This window comes from Dermacentor andersoni, chromosome 4 (genome assembly GCF_023375885.2).
Source record: "Dermacentor andersoni chromosome 4, qqDerAnde1_hic_scaffold, whole genome shotgun sequence".
NCBI lineage: Eukaryota > Metazoa > Arthropoda > Arachnida > Ixodida > Ixodidae > Dermacentor > Dermacentor andersoni.
The window spans coordinates 110,319,495-110,327,575 of NC_092817.1; the positions used below are offsets into that span (position 1 = coordinate 110,319,495).

Sequence of the window (8,081 nt, forward strand, 5' to 3'; positions counted from 1 at the left end):
CGTCAAATGCATTGGCACGCATGTTTAAATGACTAATGTGTGCACTTGTTACGCGTGCACTGCTCGTATCCTGTGGCAGTGCTCGTTCTAAAAGCTTCGAAGACCATCTACACTCATGCGTGTGTTCAATTTATATATGCACAGGATGGACTTGCCGGCTAGTTGGTTGAGCATTTAGAAGAAACAGCGCAACACAAGGACGACGCAAAAACATGCCACACCACGAAGCGCTGGTGTGGTTGATGCTTTTTTTCGTCCTTGTGTTTGCGCTGTTTCTTCTTCCACGATACACGCACACCACAGGTACGCGAAAGTTTAGGAGCATAAGTGGTTAACTCTGTTTTCCCCGTTTTCTCTCAGTGTCAATGGCACAGTGCGTTGCCCGGAATTGTGCACGCTTACCCCCATATGCAGAAATGCATCATAACTTGAAGCCCATGCTTGACTTGATCTAAACGACGCAAGTCGTGAACGCACCAAAAGAAAGGCAGTGAGCTTCTTGGGGGACGTTCGCACCAGGCGTCGTTTATATCAAGTCAAGCATGAGCTTTGTATTAAGATACATTTCTGAATACGGGGGCTAGACATCTGCTTCTTCCAGAAAATGTCGAAGAAACGCCCGCCAAAACCAGGCACATTCGTAAACTTAACTAGGCAATACGAAGCTCCATAGAAAAAAAGAAGAGTGGTATTAAAAGCTTTCAGTATTTTTCTTTACTCCAAAATAGTTGCGCTCTCGTGGCTTCACTGTAAAGAGATAGTGCAGCGTTAGCTAGAAAGCATGAATTTCCTAACTCCATGCCAAAATAAGCTTGTAAAATTATTTAGGTGCTAGAATCCAGGGTTTGTAGCGATCCTTGAAAATCCTTTATTTCTATAATGCCATGTTCAAGGCATTGAAAACCCTTGAATTTTTAGAAGTACTGGAAAGTCCTTAAACTTGTACACTTGGCTAGACTTAGCAGACATTGCCAAGCGCTTTTTTCCCCTTCTGTGACACTCTTTCGCATGTCACAGAAAATTGTCTCTGGAGGTAATAGAAGGAAAGCGACATCCTTAAAGTTGAAATTACAAAGGAGCTGCAGATACCAGTTTTATGCACATGGAACCGGCGACAAATGTGCTTGGAGGAGCAGAAGCAGGAAGCTCAACAGTTGAGGCATTCGAAGAGAAGCCGTGAAGAGTAAATTGAGAGCGACAGACACAATAAAAAGAATTTAGAAATGACTATTGCTTATTTGATGGTGAAAAAAGCTGAGGCAACAGATGACATCACATACACTGTCAAACCAAACAGTATTCAAAAACTGCAAATGTTGCAGGTCCAAGTAGTTAATTGTGCTATTGCAGAAAAACTTTGAGCGCTTTCTTGAAATGCTTCCTTGTGTGCGTTTAGTGGTGGTTGGTGAAAGGCAAATTAGCAGTCTTTCAAATGTTTGAAATCACTGAAATGCGATTTGTTTTGTTTTCTTTTGTTTGCATTAAAGCTAACGGTGTTCTTGAACAAGTTATTGCCTGTCCAAACTACTACACACATTGCACGAGGTCCTTGAAGTTACTGTGTCGGGGCCTCGAAAGCCCTTGAAAACCATTGAATTTTTTTCTTCAATATTGCTACGAACCCAGTAGAACAACTGTCATGGAGTAAAAACCTTGGCTGAACAGGGGCTTATACGCAGAGCACAGGAAGACTAGAAAACCAGTAGTAGGCATGGAGGGCCCTGAAAAAAATGTGCCACATCCGCTCGTCTGCCTTATGTTTCTGCACCGACTGTCGCATTTTTAATAGAAGTGCACTTTCTGTTCTACTCCAATAAACGCAACATTACGAACTCCAGTGTGGGGCAGTCCTTCAGCCAGTGCAGAACTTTTTCTGTACATCCGAGTCAGCTCTGTCATTTTTCCAGCATTGTAGTACAAGGTTTGTTAAACTGGTTTAGCAGAATATGAGCAGTATACTCTTAAATTAGCTGTTTATTTGTATGCACAAGTGCAGGTCCTCAGTTTGGTTGCATGACAAATTGCCATACCTCAATAGATACAAGAAACAATTTTATTACAGTTTAATAAAAACCAAACAGTAATAATCACAACAATATAATGACATACATTTCTTTTGGTACGTATACAGCCCATGTCTTGGCAGTGTATAAATTCAACTATACACCGCAAGTACTGTGTCCTGACCACTATTATTCACATGTGTAAAACCATCACAGCAATTCAACAAATATCACAGTAATTAGTGACATACACTTTGTAACTGCTTTACATGAGCATAATGTATACAAATGGTCCCTGTGTACCTACAAATGACTAGTGCCACCCGAGTACTATTACTCACTGGTGTAAAACCAACAAAGCAGTCCTTTAAAAAATATCACAGCGCTTAGTGACGTACATGCTGTAACTCCCTTGTAGAAACTTAATACAAACACGTGAGGACACAGAAAGCTAGCAGTGGGCATACATGGGAATACCACCGCCTCAATACTAATTCACAAGTTTAAAACCAACCAAGCAGTTCTTTAAAGAATATCACAATGCTTAGTGACATACATTTTCTAACTAGCTTATATAAGCTTTATACAAACATGAGAACATACACAAAGCTAGCGGTGCACCCGCATAGAAGTGCGGCCATCTGAACACGATTATTTGCAAGTGTAAGCTCAACAGAAAAGTTCGTTATAGTGATGCACATTTTGTAACTGCCTTATACAAGCTTAGTGCAAGCACAAGAATGCAGAAAAATATAAATTAAAAACTTGCTCTATGCATACACAAACAGGTCAACACAAATGGTAAACACCGCTTTGAAGACAAATGTGACTGTGGCAAAGCGCAGTGCTGTGCCGGTTGAAATTGCCACCCACAAAAGTATTGAGCAATGCTTAAACCACAGGCAATAAAGTGCTGAAAGACTGCGTCTCTAACGTAACTATTTTAATTCAAATTTCTTGAATATAGGGCTCGCTTGCAGATAAGGCATCTGATCCAACTGACCTGATTTTACACCTGCTACATGCATACAATGCACTCAGATATAACTGGTAATAATAATTATAAAAGGCATTTAAAAACTTGATAATATGATGAAGATGCATGACTAGAAAAGTTCTGTCCCCCTTGTACTTATTAAAAAGCTGTAAGTACGACACATGTTCTTTTTTTCCTCAATTTTTGCATTAATGGACAGCCGGGAACCTCGAACCGACACAAAAAAAAAAGATACTGCTATGTTAATAGTATTATGAATAATTTTTTGTGAAAGCTTTTTTACAGACAAGTGGCAGTCTCGTTTCTGGAGGTTGAGCTGTATCTTGCAAAATACCTTGAAAAGTGGTCACATGGGAGCATGACACTATATCATAATGTTAGTTTCAGTTGACTCTCTTGCCCTACAAGTCGCTGCTCACTGTGGCCAGTGATGCAACAGCAGTGTCTGTGTGATTTTCATCACACTTCTGTCCTATGCCATTCTTACCAGAGTTGGCGGCACATAGATACCCAAATTTCGATAGTGTTGCTTTCTCAGGTGGTTGCTTTTGATTTGCTCAATATCAGTTGGCACTTCAGCTGCATCAAACTTCTTTTTTACCTCTTCAACAACAACATCAACAACAATCTTATGACACCTGTGTTGTCCTTCTAGTTGCCTACAAAGACCAGTCAATCTAGCAACAACACTGACAGTCTCTACTATCTTGTAATGGGGGAGAGGTGTGTCCCACCATGTGTTCCACATTGTTGTCACTATGTGGGCTGGCTGGGGAGGCAACAACTGTAATATGTTTGCATTTGCATATATTAAAGTGATACTTGTACTGTGTTATAACACCTAACTTAGTCTTGCACTTGCTGCACAATAACACTGGCTCACAGTCGTGGTGAAAAGCTCTTGTATGTTGAGCAAATGGGTTGTATCCACTACAAAAAAAGTCAGTGATAGCACACATGTTGCTCTACCAGGCCTGGTGTGGTTCCTTCTGACACTGCTGCTGATGCTGACGCGCTGCTGCTTGCCTCGTACACTGTTGCAGCTGCAGTAGACATGGCGGTCTCTGTATCTATTGCTGCCGTGTCATCTGTCATGGTAACTTCCAAGTGGTATCGGGCTCACTTCTGCAACAGAGATGTTGTTTGCCCCTTGAGGGCTCTCATGATCAGGGCCAATAATTTCGTAGGCATTGTCTCCTGCATCGAAGAACCAATAAGAACAGCATGAATTAATAAACATAGCTCTAAAAAGTACGGACATCAAGACTTAACCACGAGCTTTGCACATAAGTGACCGGGCTTAATGAATAATACTTGCAGGAGGAGTTACACAATTGTTTGTGTATATTACAGTAAAGCCTCATCAGAAGATATTCAAGAGGCACGGGAAACATGTCTCTCGAAACCAAAAATTTTGAGACACAGAGGAGCCAGACTAGATCACTTTATTATGCATCATCACTAAAGTATGTTTTGATATATCTGAAGGAATAAATGCTCAGGGTGGCTTAAAGGGCCCCTAAACCACTTCTCGACATTTTTTGAACATTTCAAGTAAACACGCGTATCGAAATCAGAATGCCGTCACGATCGACGCAGCCAAATGCCAGAGTGCGTAGCACTGCCGGAGCACCACAATATGAAGAAAATGACCCCGTGCGCCTCTCTGGACCTATCCTGCACCCCCCAGTTTGTCCTGACGTCACCAGGCTGTCTCTGATGATGTCACCAGTTTCCGGTGCTGTCGATTGGTCAAACGAAAGTGTACGACTGCCGGCAAGGCCTGCAAGCAAATACACACACTCCTTCTTCCTCGTCGCGTTGCGCGCGATGCCATTGTGGGCAGCCAATGGGGGCAAAGAACAGAAACTCCAACAGAAGAGTCTCCCTATAAGGCTCTTCAACACGAGTCACCATACAGTTCCGTTGTATTAGCGCCACCCCTCGCAGGACGACGGGCCAGCGCGGCAGCAACAGAGCTCGTTGGTGTTGGCCTGTCCCGTAACATTTGGAGGTGTACTAGGCAAGGAAAAGACGATACTGTCCATATGGCATGTACCAGGTGAAAGAGTAAAATGAGGGGGGACTACTTTTCGATAATCAAACACACGTAGCTCCACTATTACTGCACCGTTTCGAAAAATTCTCGTGGCTACCTGTTCATTGCCTTATTGTGTAGAACTGCAACACCGCAACTAAATTTCAACCTCGGTGGTTTAGGGGCCCTTTAAAGAAGACATTCACAGCTTTTTAGTGACTGTAGATTGTGTTAGCTTTCTTCCCAACTTCTGGAATTTAAACACTTCACTTTGCAAGCCTTGTTGCTCGCAGTACCTTTGAGGTGCTCTTAGACGCTCGTCAGCTTCAACTGCTGACACTTTCTGCCCTGCACTGTCCTCGTTGCCCTCCTTTTCTGGTTCATGCTAAAAGAGACATGCGCGATTGACTTGTGTAAGGATTGCGTGATCTTTACGCCCTTCGGAGCACACAAGGTGCACAAAGTGAATGTGTCTGGGTTGTGGCCCTTCGAAGTAGTGAATACTTAAAAAGTCATCCTTAGTAACAAAGGTGTCTCTTGTATACAGTATTGTTAACGTGGCAAACATCGGAAAACCAACCAAACCATTTTCAGATGTCTCTTACAACCAAGTGCATCTTGTAATGAGATTCTACTGTACTGAATATTTTTCAACTATGGATCATCTGCATGTACATATAGTCACAAAGACATGTTGTGTGGAATGGCGAATCGGGAAACAGTTCGTTCTCTTACTTACTTTTTGTCCCTAACATAAGCAGCTGATAACAATATGATAAAAAAGCAGGCAATGAGGCTAGAATGGAACATAATCCTTCAGCTCTAAACAGTTTTTTGGGCCCACATCATTCCCTCATATGACATAAGGAAACAACTTGATTGCAGTAATGGCTGCATGTGATCTGAGTTGATTGAAACAAACTATACGTAAGGTTGTCCTGTATGTAATTTTATCAGAGTGCTTTTTAGATGTCCTGCTGGTGATCCTGGCTGCGCGATGCTTCTCATGCTTTTTGGCACGATTCCTTTTTTCCACTCCACTTTTTTTTTTTCAGATTTTCTCCCCTTTCCCTTCCCCCTTGTGTAAAATAGCACACTTGAAGTATCAAATCTGTTGAACTAACGTGTGTATCAAACCTGTTAACATGTGTGCTTCTCTGTGGTCTGTGTTGTATTTTTGCACTGCACAATTCAATTCAAGATGAAAGATGGAACGTCCCTGCCTTTAGTTTAATTGTGTGTGTGTGTGTGTGTGTGTGTGTGTGTGTGTGTGTGTGTGTGTGTGTGTGTGTGTGTGTGTGTGTGTGTGTGTGTGTGTGTGTGTGTGTGTGTGTGTGTGTGTGTGTGTGTGTGTGTGTGTGTGTGTGTGTGTGTGTGTGTGTGTGTGTGTGTGTGTGTGTGTGTGTGTGTGTGTGTGTGTGTGTGTGTGTGTGTGTGTGTGTGTGTGTGTGTGTGTGTGTGTGTGTGTGTGTGTGTGTGTGTGTGTGTGTGTGTGTGTGTGTGTGTGTGTGTGTGTGTGTGTGTGTGTGTGTGTGTGTGTGTGTGTGTGTGTGTGTGTGTGTGTGTGTGTGTGTGTGTGTGTGTGTGTGTGTGTGTGTGTGTGTGTGTGTGTGTGTGTGTGTGTGTGTGTGTGTGTGTGTGTGTGTGTGCGTGCGTGCGTGCGTGCGTGCGTGCGTGCGTGCGTGCGTGCGTGCGTGCGTGCGTGCGTGCGTGCGTGCGTGCGTGCGTGCGTGCGTGCGTGCGTGCGTGCGTGCGTGTGTGCGTGTGTGTGTGTGTGTGTGTGTGTGTGTGTGTGTGTGTGTGTGTGTCATGTTTTGAAATATATGTACATTCAGGAGTGCCTGCATGCCCTTCTCTCCTGCTCCAGTGACGAAAAGGAGAGCCTGTTTATGTACCATAGTAAAAAATTCAAAGGTTTTCACTGTGCCCATTACATCCCTTATCATATGGATCTGTCACAATACAGAGTAGCAGTGGTCCATAATACTAGCCCATCCCAACATAATTATAAATTAACACATACCGACATGCTGCGAAACAGCTGTTGCAAAGCCGCTGGTGAAGGCAATTTCCGCAGCACTGCAGTGGTACAGCCGAGTTCCACCTGTACAGTGACAAATCCATATGCGTGTTAGCAACTCAGTAGTTGCTGATGGTTTCATAAGCTTTACACTACACAATAAAGTAATCTAGACAACTTTGTTGGAACAAATGCACATAATTAGGACACCACTTAAACACTAACACGATTAATTGCCCCCAATCTCTCACTCACTAAGGGATAATACTACTGAAACATCGGTGGAGAGCTCAGATTAACACAGCCCATAAAGGACAAGCGTTCTTTGAGGAAAACAGCTATAACAGCGGTTAGTTTTCTTGATCATTTTATGTGGTAGCTTTGATTTAAATGTCAAGCAGTACTATAAAATACGAAGTGCCGCATTTCTAGCAGCAGAAGGCGTCGTCAGGCTCATGGTACAACAGATTTTTGCACTGTTTGTCAGTGAGCCGACACATACAAAGAAAACCGAATTCACACATACATATACAGTGTCAAGTGCACTTCACCTTCTGAAAACGCAGCCACCAGTTCCAATGTTGCTGAAAGGAAAGGTTATATAAAGTGCGAGACTGCATGGAACTGCCACTTATGACTGTAAATGTATGGTCTGCTGATTGCAGAGGTAGTCACATGCTATTTCTAGTCTCTTTTAGAAGCATTACTAAAGAATAAATTAAAATCTATTCATAAGTCACGAATTTCATGCATCCACAGTTTGGCTAAATAACCTGTGAGAAAAAGACATGTTTACCTGGAATAGCAACCTTTTTTCCTGCTGCAAAACTTTCCTTCGAATTAATGAAATAACTTTACAGCGTAATAATATATTGTGTTGCTTGCAACTACTTGCCGGCAGTGGCGAGTTAGTGTTTATATCCGACTCATTGGGCGACAATACTGCCAAACACAAATGCTTCACGAACACAAGAACACGTCCCTCGCAGAGAATAGCAACCATATATGCCTCTGTGAGACATG

At 42.7% G+C, this 8,081-nt stretch overlaps 1 long non-coding RNA gene across 1 annotated transcript; it reads right to left on the reverse strand.

Annotated features, from left to right (window-relative positions):
* Positions 1-2,039: 2,039 nt before the first annotated feature.
* On the reverse strand, positions 2,040-7,245 carry LOC140217124 (uncharacterized). The gene is made up of 2 exons (XR_011893625.1): positions 7,062-7,245; positions 2,040-4,197 (listed from the first exon to the last, which is right to left on the reverse strand). It is a non-coding gene; the product is annotated as an uncharacterized lncRNA (long non-coding RNA).
* Between the last annotated feature and the right edge of the window lie 836 nt (positions 7,246-8,081).